This window comes from Mesoplodon densirostris, chromosome 17 (genome assembly GCF_025265405.1).
Source record: "Mesoplodon densirostris isolate mMesDen1 chromosome 17, mMesDen1 primary haplotype, whole genome shotgun sequence".
In the NCBI taxonomy this organism is placed as follows: domain Eukaryota; kingdom Metazoa; phylum Chordata; class Mammalia; order Artiodactyla; family Ziphiidae; genus Mesoplodon; species Mesoplodon densirostris.
The window spans coordinates 978,478-991,514 of record NC_082677.1 but is presented as its reverse complement, the minus strand read 5'-3'; the positions used below and the strand labels follow the sequence as shown (position 1 = coordinate 991,514).

General features: G+C 44.6%; 1 protein-coding gene across 2 annotated transcripts in view; it reads left to right on the top strand.

Moving 5' to 3' along the window:
• The first annotated feature begins 385 nt into the window (after positions 1-385).
• The window catches only part of EEF1AKMT1 (EEF1A lysine methyltransferase 1), a 36,260-nt gene continuing 23,608 nt past the window's right edge, over positions 386-13,037 (top strand). The window contains exon 1 of one of the 2 annotated variants that reach the window (XM_060079584.1): positions 386-463. The gene's annotated coding sequence lies outside the window, so the exon portion shown is untranslated. Of the gene's footprint in view, positions 464-2,058; positions 2,077-13,037 lie in introns of those variants that run through there. The other variant, XM_060079583.1, reaches the window with a different exon arrangement.

The window sequence follows — 13,037 nt, the reverse complement described above, 5'->3', positions numbered from 1 at the left end:
TCTAATGCTATCTTTACTATAAAACTTCAGGTTAATGTCCGAATTTCTCGATGAGACGGAGCAGACAGAGCCTTAATGTCTGTGAAACGTACAAGCGTATCGAGTGCAAAAGGGCAGGTCCATTGGTATGCGTTGGACCTGAAGGGAATCTAGTTAAAACCTCAAGTACCTTTATTGCCTCCATCTGAAGCACCTGCTGAGTCCGGCGCCTCCCAGCACGAGGAGGCGGCCCAGCGACTAACGCGGGAGCCAACCGCCTGCCGGAAGCGCCCGACTGGGCGGTGTACGCGTGCGCGGAGCCAGCCACCCCGCCCACGCCCCGGTTCTGCTGGTTACTGCGCATGCGCGGGTGTGGCCCCCGCCCACGCTTCCGGCCTGGTGGGACGGTGTGCGCACGCGCAGACACAGTCAGCTGTCCGGGCCGGCGAGGGGAGGCGGCGGCGGAGGCGAGTGGGGCGCGTTGGTGAGTAACCAGAGCAGCCTCCGTGCTCCTGTGTTCGGGTTTCTGCCTCTTCGGGTTTCCCGGCGCAGCCTGGAGGCAGCGGCTGTAGTCAGCGGGGCCGGGGCGGGAGGGAGCTGAGGAGGGTCAGCCCCGGCTGGCGGGGGTGAGGCGGAGGGGCTGCCGCCTCCCGTCCCCTCAGGGCAGCCGCGGGGGCTGAGGCGTCTCGGCCGGGCAGAGGGGGCGGGGCGGGCCGGGGGCTCGTGCGCGTCGAGCCGCGCTTCAGGAAGGTGGATTTCACCCCCGTGTCTTAGTTGTAAAATAACAGGGTAGAGTTTTCGAAGGCGGGAGGGCAGGCGCCGTCCGGGGCGGGAGACCACGCGGACCGCCCGGGCTGTTCCGCCGGGTCAGTCGGGAGGCCCCCGCGCCCCTCCCCCCCGCGCGGCCCCGGGGCGGCCTTGGCCAGGAGACACTGTGTGCGTGGTGTGGACAGGGAGGAGCGGCGGGTCGTAAACCTGACACGTGGAAGTAGGCTTGTGTGCGTTTGAAACGTGCTTGGCCTAAGGTTGCCTCTTGCGGGAGGGTCGCGTTGGTTTTGTGGAGTTGTTCACGGCAACGCAGGGTAGCCCGCTCCTCCCTGCTGACGCAGCTCCTTGACGTGCAGCCTTCGCGCGTGCTGTCCCCCTTCGCGCACGCCCCCTTCCGCATCCTTGCCTGCCCCTCAAGGCCCAGGTACGAGCCACCTGCTGCTTCTCTCCGCCCTCCACCCGCACGCGCTGCTGGTTCTGCTCTCAGGGCACTAAGCGGTGCCCCTCGGATAGAGGGCTCGCCACGTTGCCACACTCAGCTGCCTCCTGTGCGTCTTTCTGCCGAGAGCAGGGTCTCAGCCCTAGCGCTGGTGACTTTGGGGCCGGGGAGTTCTTTGCTGTGGAGGGTGATTTTCTAAATCGTACGGTATTTACCAGCATCCCTGGCCCCTACCCATTAGATGCCAGCGCACCCTCCGCAGAGAACCACTGAGCTGCAGTAGCAGCCACATGAGGCTTAGCATCAGTTTAATAGCAGTGTAGCACAGCACTTCCCAGCTCTTCTTGTCTCCTTTTTTTTTCTTTTTTGGCTGCGCCAGGCTGCTTTCAGGATCTTAGTTCCCCAACCAGATCTTGAACCGGCCCCCGGGCAGTGAAAGCATGGGGTCCTCGTAACCAGCGGACTGCCAGGGAATGCCCTTCCCAACTCTTTTGGACTTGAAAATCTTACAGCAGTTTCACAGGCCCACTTAGAAAAAATTTTAAAGATGCTAGAGATATGATGAAGTAGTGACTTAAGTTTAAAAACATTTACTGTATTACAACTAAAGTTCAGTTAGAGTTTAGTAATGTTTATTATATATAAACAGATTTTAATTTTTCCCACTTGTGATGCTCTCGTGAACTCACTCTAATAATGTATGTGAAACAGTGTATGATTGCTAACATTTGCAATTCATGTCCCTCCGTTGAGCGTCTCTTACCGTAATCCAAAATATATTTTATTCCTATTGTTTGTTTTCTCCCTGCCTCACTAGAATGTAAGCGCCAAGAGGACAGTGACTTGGATTCCCATCATCGAGAATAGTGCTAGTGCAAGGCAGTGCCTTGGTAAATGATTATCAGCTTTAAAAATAAACTTTTAGGGCCCAATTCATATTGAAATACAGATTGAAATTTAATTGCTTTTTACAGCCACAAAAGTAGGCAGGTTTCTTAAATTGCTCTTTGGAATTCTTTCATTTGAACGAAGTCAACTTTTTTTTTTTTTGGTTTTCATGTGTTACTTCTAAATAATTAGCTAACAGATTTCAAGTTGCAAATTGAAAACCTTTCTCCATCCACAAATGCAGCTGTGGAAAGTGTTTAGTACTAATAAATAAAAATTCAGATATTCCTGTCTGTATGAAGGATACACACGTATATGGGTATATATGAATGTATAATAGGACACACACATATTTTTCTTTGTCCTTCAACTCTTCTAGACAGGATTGTGGGGCAGCTTGGATCAGGAATCGGTTGTACACTTCAAATTTCTCAGGAGACACTGGATTCTAATATTTGCCTGATTCTGACTCTTGAAATACAGGACTAAAATGAAGCCTCTTAGTAATCTGTGGGTAAGTTTGCTGTGTTCTCAGACTTCCTCAGCTCAGCATTGCACACACTAATAATTCTCCCTTCTTCTTTTCTTCTGGGACTCCTGCAGTGCGTATGTTGGGCCACTTGAAGGTGTACCTCATCTCTGCTGATATCTCCATTTTGTTCAAACATTGTTTTCTTTTCTTTCTTTCTTTTTTTTTTTTAAATGTTGAGCCTTCTTTTAATTTATTTACTTTTATTTTTGGCTGTGTTGGGTCTTCGTTTCTGTGCAAGGGCTTTCTCTAGTTGTGGCAAGCAGGGGCCACTCTTCATAGCGCTGCACGGGCCTCTCACTGTTGTGGCCTCTCTTGTTGCGGAGCACAGGCTCCAGACGCGCAGGCTCAGTAGCTGTGGCTCACGGGCCTAGTTGCTCCGCGGCATGTGGGATCTTCCCAGACCAGGGCTCGAACCCATGTCCCCTGCATTAGCAGGCAGATTCTCAACCACTGCGCCACCAGGGAAGCCCCAAACGTTGTTTTCTTAATGTTCTCCACATCTTTTAGTTCTTTTAGCATCTTTAAGACAGTTGTTTTGCCATCTGATCTTTTTCAGGGATGGTTTCTGTTGGTTTACTTTTTTCCTTTGAATGGGCATACATTCCTGTTTCTTTGTATGCCTTGTGACTTTTTTGTGTGGAAAACGCTGGAACTCTCAGATTCTCCCCCTTCCCCAGGATTTGCTTTTTTGGTCATTCTGTTGTTGCTGTTATTGTAGGCTGTTTTTGTGCCAGGGATCAGCCTGAGGAACCTTAAGGTCTTTATAAGCCTACACCTTTTCCTGGGCATGCATAGTGACCTTCTAAATTCCTCCGTATATTCAGTTGCCATTTATAATGGTCTAGTCCTTAAATGTGTGGCCCCCAAAAGGGCGAAGAGAGAAAAATGGAAGCAGGGGAGGTGCTGGCACTTTAAATCCCCTCGAAGTTGCTCCTGCTGGAGGGGGGAAGTGCTAACAACAGTATGAGCCTTGCAGCGATGGCTGCCTGACTCTGCCTCTGCCTCTGCCGCCATGACTGGAAGTAGCTATCAGCGATCGGAATACAGATCCCCATTATTTGAAGGGCAGGGTCCTTGTTGCCCACCTTGCTCCCGCAGGCTGCTCCTGGAGCTGCTGAAATTGTGTGTTCTCAGACTTTATTATGTTTGTCTACTTGGCATCCATTAATTACAGGGCCAAAGTAATGGCCCTGTAATTCCTTACATCTTCTCTGCACGTTAGCTCTCATGGGCACGTGAAAGTCATATCACAGACCTCCCAAACCACACATGATAGAATGTGTGTTTTCCCTTCCTGCCCACTATCTTAACAGTAAAGACACTGTCCCAGTTCTCTCTCTGCTTCCTTGTTCCTGCATGTGACAGGTTTCATGTGGGCCTTCACGATGTGCTGTGCCTCTCATTTCCTGGGGGACTGTGAATAACAAACTCCTCTTTCAGTGGCATTGACCTCTCCGTATCCTCATTCAGCTGTATAAATTAATCCCTGAGCACAAAACAGGTATTTGTGCACACCTTCCTGAGGCAGGAAGGAGGAGTGAGGGATGGGTAGCCACTGCCAAGTTAAGTGCCCAAATTGAATGAAATTAACCATATTTTAAGTCTTCCCCTGGGAGTTGCCAGCCTTTGAATAGACTCTAGGGATCCAAGATAGTTACATCAGATAGATTTTGCCAGTAAAATTATCTCGGTATGGAGACAGTCTTCCCAGAACCTTCTAATAACCTTTATATACACTCTCTCACCATTCATTCCCATTGATACCACCTTGATGGTGTCAGCCTTCAGAACAGTCTCACCTTTCTGACCACTTTATTTTGAGGCTGTAAAATGATAGATCTGCTGTATCTGCATTTTGTCTAAAAGTGATAATAGTGATAACTGTATTTTATCAAATCTCAAGAAAACATGCTGACAATTAAACTTACACTCATTTTAAAACCATTTGTTAAAGTAATTTTTAAAAAATGTGTATCTTAAGTCTGTGAATGTGATACCTGTGACAAGTCAGTCAAAGTCAGTCCTGCTCCATGCAGACAGCATTCATCCACCGTGCTCCATGCAGACAGCATTCATTCACCGTGCTCCATGCAGACAGCATTCATCCACCGTGCTCCATGCAGACAGCATCCATTCACCGTGCTCCATGCAGACAGCATTCATCCACCGTGCTCCATGCAGACAGCATCCACCGTGCTCCATGCAGACAGCATTCATCCACCGTGCTCCATGCAGACAGCATCCACCGTGCTCCATGCAGACAGCATTCATTCACCGTGCTCCATGCAGACAGCATTCATTCACCGTGCTCCATGCAGACAGCATCCACCGTGCTCCATGCAGACAGCATTCATTCACCGTGCTCCATGCAGACAGCATTCATTCACCGTGCTCCATGCAGACAGCATTCATTCACCGTGCTCCATGCAGACAGCATTCATCCACCGTGCTCCATGCAGACAGCATTCATTCACCGTGCTCCATGCAGACAGCATTCATTCACCGTGCTCCATGCAGACAGCATTCATTCACCGTGCTCCATGCAGACAGCATCCACCGTGCTCCATGCAGGGTTTCCTGTCACACTTCATAGTATTCCCTTTAGTTACTAATTTCCTGTGCTCCAGTTTCACTCATTCCCTCTTCTGCCAATTCACTTTTTGTAAAGTAGACAGTCATATGAAGGTACTAAACTGTCTTATTTAGTGGTTACAACAGATACCATATTATTAGTGGTATACTTACAACTTCAGGTAAACTGAAGGTAATATTTGTGTTCCTGTTGTGTTCCAAGGACTGTTAGGCACTTTATAGGTAGTAACTCATCTAACTCAAAATAACCCTATTAAGTAGGTGTTTGTTAATATTTGTCCATTTTATAGATGAGAAAATTGAGGCATAGAGGGGTCAAGTACTTGCTCCAAGCTATGCAGTTAGTAAGTGGCAAAGCCATGATTTAAGCCTAGGTAATTTGGCTCCAGAGGCCATGCTCTTAATCCTGTATCATGTTTTTCTGAATGTCTAAACAATAGCAGAAATACTTTCTCACAATCAGTATAAAAAATGTTATCAAGTATCTGCTTCAGGTAACAGTTGTTTATATGATCTAGTCCAGTAAAGTATTAGAAAATCTACATCTTGAGATGGGTGTGTGCATAAATTACAGATAGTTTACAATGAAAAATTCCAAACATTTAAAATGACAGCCTGTAGTAAGAAGTTTTGTATCATGATATATGACCCTGTACACACATGTGTATTTTTTGCTAAAACATTTCACAAAGCAATACTTAACTTCTACTATAAGCCATATACTTCGATACCATTTTTTCTATTTAAAAAAAAGGTTGGGCTTCCCTGGTGGCGCAGTGGTTGAGAGTCCGCCTGCCAATGCAGGGGACACGGGTTCGTGCCCCAGTCCGGGAAGATCCCACATGCCGCAGAGCAGCTGGGCCCGTGAGCCATAGCTGCTGAGCCTGCGCGTCCGGAGCCTGTGCTCCGCAACGGGAGAGGCCACAACAGTGAAAGGCCCGCGTACCGCAAAAAAAAGTGCTGATGTTGTCCTACTATACTGACTTCATAACTTAAGGGAGATCATTGTACAGTGTGAAAAATATGGATAGAAGAATAGATGAGTTGTTCCATGAGATTTATTCTAAGTTCTTTCAAAAAGCTTAGTACCCTGGGGTGGCATCAAACTGTTTGGAAGCCATTTTAGGCACTTTTTACTTACATAATCAAGTCCATGGGTCTCTGCAGATATGTAATAAACATTTAAAAAATTATGTGTATCCTCACTCCCAGAGGTAACCACTATCTTTTTTTTTTTTTTAAATAGGTTACATTTTTTTTTCCCCAAGATGTTGGGGGTAAGAGTTTAGTTATTTATTTATTTATCTTTGCTGTGTTGGGTCTTCATTTTTGTGTGAGGGCTTTCTCTAGTTGTGGCAAGTGGGGGCCAGTCTTCATCACATTGCGCGGGCCTCTCACTATCGTGGCCTCTCTTGTTGCGGAGCACAGGCTCCAGACGTGCAGGCTCAGTAGTCGTGGCTCACGGGCCCAGTTGCTCTACGGCATGTGGGATCCTTCCAGACACGAACCCGTGTCCCCTGCATTAGCAGACAGATTCTCAACCACTGCGCCACCAGGGAAGCCCAACTATCTTTAAGCTTCAGTTTTTTATTAACTTGCTTTTATCTTCATGTTTCTGAACTTCATTTAAATAGAATTATTTATACTATATGTATTCTTCTATAACTTAGTGACTTACATGTTCTTGAGATTCATTCCTGTTAGCATATATATGGCTGTAGTTAATTATTTTTTACTGCTGTGAACTTCCACTTGGAGTAACAAGGGCTAAATGTCCCCTCCCATCTGATATAACTAAAAAACAACAACAACTAAAACCAGATAAAATATGTGGGAAAAAATGTCTCTGAAAATATTGGCCACAAGACTACAAAGGGCAGTGGTCCCTGAAAGAGGGGAACAAACAAAATGAGCCTGATGATTGCCCCATCTACTGCCTGAGAGAGTTTTCAGACTGCTTTGCAGGGGAGGGAAACACAGACAGAATCCAGAGACCTCTCTGAATTGAGGAAATAGTTCATAGATCCTGGGGAAGCCAAATGGGGCCAGAGTGCAAGGCAGAGTGCCATACCAGAGAAAGAACCCTAGAGAACTGCAGAGGGACCTCCTTGAGAAACTACCTGAGGCTAGAGAAAACAAATACCTGTAAGGATTTGAAGGAACAGAACTCACTCAAGACTGGGAATAGTGACTGTTTCCACCAGCTGTACTGAAAAACCTCATAATTCATGGGGCGTTGGATAAAGTACTTAGAAATACTGCTATTTTGCTACAGTGGTGAGCAGTAATTAGTGCTAGACTAACTGCTGTTCTCCTCTCTACTAACAGTCTTAAAAGCAAGACCTGAAAGGATAAAATTGTTTCCAAGTAACTTTACTGTGTCCCAATACAAATCTCAAGAATACTTATATTTATAAATACTAATTTATGTTTATAAATATACTTACAGGAGTACAAAAAAACCTACCATTGAACAAGTTACATTTCATAATATCTAGCATTCAATAAAAAAAAATTAACCAACCATGCAAAGAAGAAAATATAACCCATAATGAGGAGAAAATCAATTGTTTGAAACTGACCCAGAACAGACACAGATGTTATAACTAGTAGACAAGGAAAATGAACAGTTATAACTGTATTCTGCACATTCAGAAAGCTAGAGGAAAGACCGAACATGTTAAGTAGAAATATGAAAGATTGGGTTGGCCAAGTGCCTTTGGGTTTTAAGTAAAAGATACGTTTTTCATTTTCACCAAGAACTTTATTGAAAAATGTATTCACCGTTTTGTTCCACTACCTTCTGCCACTTTTCAGGCCACTTCATAAGTCCACCTTCCCAAAACGTCTTATCTTTTTAAGCAAAGAACTGTTCCAGGTGGCTTTTACAGTCTTACAGGGAACTGAAATTTTTTCCATTAAGAGAATTTTGTAAAGACCAAAACATGGAAATCCAAAGGTGCAATGTCTGGTGAATACAGAGGATGAATCAGAACTTCTCAGCCGGAATTTCCCTGGTAGTTCAGTGGTTAAGATACAGTGCTCCCATTGCAGGGGGCCCAGGTTCGATCCCAGGTCAGGGAACTAGATCCCACATGCATGCTGCAACTGAGACCTGGTGCAGCCAAATAAATAAATATATTTTTTAAATTAATTTATTTTTGGCTGCGTTGGGTCTTCGTTGCTGCGCGCAGGCTTTCTCTAGTTGTGAATGGGGGCTTCTCTTCATTGCAGTGCATGGGCTTCTCATTGCAGTGGCTTCTCTCGTTGCAGAGCACAGGCTCTAGGCACGTGAGCCTCAGTCGTGGTTCGTGGGCTCTAGAGTGCAGGCTCAGTAGTTGTGGCACACAGGCTTAGTTGCTCTGCGGCATGTGGGATCTTCCTGGACCGGGGCTTGAACCCATGTCCCCTGCATTGGCAGGTGGATTCTTAGCCACTGCACCGCCAGGGAAGTCCCATAAATAAATATTTAAAAAAAAAAAAAAGAAAAAAAAAAAGAACTTCCCAGCCAAGCTGTAACAGGTTTTGCCTGATCATCAAAGAAATGTGCTGTCTTGCGTTATCCTGATGGAAGATTATGCGTTTTGTTGGCTAATTCTGGACACTTTGGTGAATGCTGCTTTCAGTTGGTCTAATTGGGAGCAGTACTTGTTGGAATTAATCGTTTGGTTTTTCCGGAAGGAGCTCATAATGGAGGGCTCCCTTCCAATCCCACCACATACACAACATCACCTTCTTTGGATGAAGACTGGCCTTTGATGTGGTTGGTGGTGGTTCGTGTTGCTTGCCCCACGGTCTCTTCCAAGAGTACAGTATCCACTTTTCATCGCTCATCACAAATTTGTTTTAAAAATGGAACATTTTTATTACATTTAAGTAGAGAATTGCATGTGGAAATACAGTCAAGAAGTTTTTTCCACTTATGTGGAACCCAAACATCAAAGCAATTAACATAACCAAGCTGTTGCAGATGAATTTCAGCACTTGATTTGGATATTTTGAGTATGTCGGCTATCTCCTGCGTGGTATAACGTTGATTGTTCTCAATTAATGTCTCGATTTGATCGCTGCCAACTTCAGCTGGTCTACCCAACCTTGAGCATTGTCCAGTGAGAAATCTCCAGCACAAAACTTTGAAAACCACTTCTGACACGTTCGACCAGTCACAGCACTTTCTCCATACACTGCACAAATCTCTTTTTGCATTTCAGTTGTGTTTTTACCTATAATAAAGCATAATATACCAAAAATGTTGCTTTTTTTCCTTCTGTCTTCAATATTAAAATGGCTACACAAAAATTCACCAATTTTGATGTTTTTTTATTGGAGTATAATTGCTTTACAATGTTGTGTTAGTTTCTGCTGTACAACGAAGTGAATCAGCTGTATGTATACATAGATCCCCTCCCTCTTGGACCTCCCTCCCACCCTCCCCCATCCTGCCCACCTGGGTCATCACGGAGCACCAAGCTGAGCTCCCTGTGCTATATCACAGGTTCCCACTAGCTATTTTACACATGGTATAGTGTTTTTATGTCAAACTTAATCTCCCAATTCATCCTCCCCTCCCCTTCCCCATCCCACCCCGACCCCCACATCCACACATTCATTCTCTATGTCTGTGTCTCTGTTCCTGCCCTGGAATTAGGCTCACCTGTACCATTTTTCTAGATTCCACATATATCCATTAATGTGCAATATTTGTTTTTCTCTTTCTGACTTCACTCTGTATGACAGACTCTAGGGCCATCCACATCTCTACAAATGACCCAGTTTCGTTCCTTTTTATGGCTGAGTAATATTCCATTGTATATATATACCACATCTTCTTTATCCATTCATCTGTTGATGGACATTTAGGTTGTTTCCATGTCCTGGCTATTGTAAATAGTGCTGCAGTGAACATTGGGGTGCATGTGTCTTTTTGAATTATGGTTTTCTCAGGGTATATGCCCAGTAGTGGGATTGCTGGGTCATATGGTAGTTCTGTTTTTAGTTTGTAAGGAACCTCCATACTGTTTTCCATAGTGGCTGTATCAGTTTACATTCCCAGCAACAGTACAAGAGGGTTCCCTTTTCTCCACGCCCTCTCCAGCATTTATTCTTTGTAGATCTTTTTTATGATGCCCATTCTGACCAGTGTGAGGTGATATCACATTATAGTTGTGATTTGCATTTCTCTAGTGATGTTGAGCATCTTTTCATGTGCCTCGTGGCCATCTGTATGTCATCTCTGGAGAAATGTCTATTTAGGTCTTCTGCTCATGTTTTTGATTGGGTTGTTTTTTTTGATATTGAGCTGCATGAGCTGTTTGTATAGTTTGGAGATTAATCCTTTGTTGCTTCATTTGCAAACATTTTCTCCCATTTTGAGGGTTGTCTTTCCATATGCACTTGAGAAGAAAGTGTATTCTGCTGCTTTCTGGTTGAATGTCCTATAAATATCAATTAAATCTATCTGGTGTATTGTGTCATTTAAAGCTTGTGTTTCCTTATTTTCTGTTTGAATGATCTGTCCATTGGTGTTAGTGGGGTGTTGAAGGCCCCCACTATTATTGTGTTACTGTTGATTTCCCCTTTTATGGATGTTAGCATTTGCCTTACGTATTGAGGTGCACCTATGCTGTGTGTATAAATACTTAAGATTGTTACATCTTCTTCTTGGACTGAACCCTTGATGATAATATAGCGTTCTCCCTTATCTCTTGTCACAGTCTTTATTATAAAGTCTATTTTATCTGATATGAGTATTGCTACTCCAGCTTTCTTTTGATTTCCATTTGCATGGAATTATCTTTTTTCTATCCCCTTTCAGTCTGTATGTGTCCCTAGGTCTGAAGTGGGTCTGTTGTAGACAGCATATATATGTGTCTTCTTTTTGTATTCATTCAGCCAATCTGTGTCTTTTGGATGGAGCATTTAATCCATTTACATTCAAGGTAATTATCAATATGTATATTCCTATTACGATTTTCTTAATTGTTTTGGGTGTGTTTTTGTGGGTCTTTGTTTTCTCTTGTGTTTCCTGCCTAGAGAAGTTCCTTTAGCATTTGTAGTAAAGGTGGTTTGGTGGTGCTGAATTCTCTTATTAGCTTTTGCTTGTCTGTAAAACTTTTGATTTCTCCATTGAATCTGAATGAGATCCTTGCTGGGTAAAGTAATCTTGGTTATAGGTTTTTCCCTTTCATTATTTTAAATATATCCTGCCACTCCCTTCTGGCCTGCAGTTTCTGCTGAAAAAATCAGCTGATAACCTTATAGAGATTCCCTTGTACATTATTTGTTGCCTTTCCCTTGCTGCTTTTAGTAGTTTCTCTTTGAATTTAATTTTTGTTAGTTTGATTAATATGTGTCTTGGTGTGTTTCTCCTAGGGTTTATCCTGTATGGGACTCTGCTTCCTGGACTTGGGTGGCGATTTCCTTTCCCATGTTAAGGAAGTTTTCGACTATAATCTGTTCAAATATTTTCTCAGATCCTTTCTCTTTTTCTTTTTCTTCTGGGACCCCTGTCATTTGAATGATAGTGCGTTTAATGTTGTCCCAGAGGTCTCTGAGACTGTCCTCAATTCTTTTCATTCTTTTTTCTTTATTCTGATCCTCAGCAGTTATTTCCACCATTCTGTCTTCCAGCTCACTGATTGTTCTTCTGCTTCAGTTATTCTGTTGATTCCTTCTAGGGTATTTTCCATTTCAGTTGTGTTGTTCATCACTGTTCTTTAGTTCTTCTAGGTCTTTGTTAAACATTTCTTGTATTTTCTCAATCTGTGCCTCATTTTATTTCTGACGTTTTGGGTCATCTTTATTATCATTACTCTGAAGTCTTTTTCAGGTAGGTTGCCTATTTCATATTCATTTATTTGGTCTTGTAGGTTTTTACCTTGCTCCTTCACCTGTAACATATTTTTTTGTCATCTCATTTTTTTTTTTGATGGGTGGGGCTGTGTTCCTGTCTTACTAGCTCTTTGGCCTGAGGTGTCCAGCAGTGGAGTTTGCAGGCAGTTGGGTAGAGCCGGGTCTTGGTGCCAAGATGAGGATCTCTGGGAGACCTCACTCCCCTTAATATTCCCTGGAGCCTGAGTTCTCTGTTAGTCCAGCGGTTTGGACTCGGTGCTCCCACCACAGGAGCTCAGGCCTGAACCCCGGCCTGGGAACCAAGATCTTGCAAACAAACAAACAAAAGAGCTGAACAATAACAAATAAAATTAGAAAAATAAAAAATATATTAGAAAAAATAAAAATATAAATGAAACAACAACAACAAGGTAAAACAGGGACTTCCCTGGTGGTCCAGTGGGTAAGACTCTGTGCTCCCGGGTTTGATGTCTGGTTGGGGAGCTAGATCCCACATGCATGCTGCAACTAAGAGTCCACATTGCCACAAGTAAAAATCCTGTATGCTGCAACGAACACCCTGTGTGCTGCAACTAAGACCCAGCATAGCCAAAACAAACAAATAAGTACAACAAGGTAAAACAACCGCAACAGCAAAAAAAAAAAAGCCTTGGCTGTGGGGGGCGGGGCTTAGGCTCAGGACCCTCGCAGCCAGAAAAGGCCCTGAGTGGGCGGGGCAGGCGCAGGGCTTAGGCTCAGCATGCCTGGAGGGGGCCTTGGAGTGCGGAGGATCAGGCCCGGGACCTCAGCAGGCTCCCCGGGGCCTGAGTGGGCAGGGGAAATGCTGGCTGCGTTCCCTTCTGATCCTCTGATCCCCCAAGGGTCTCTCCCTGTCCCCATTGATCCCCTGTGAGTGGGCCCCTCCCGCAGCCGCCCCTCAGGGATGCTGGTCCTGTCCCGCCTCCACTTCTCCTCCCCCTCTGTCCCCCTCCCCCCCCGTCCTACCCA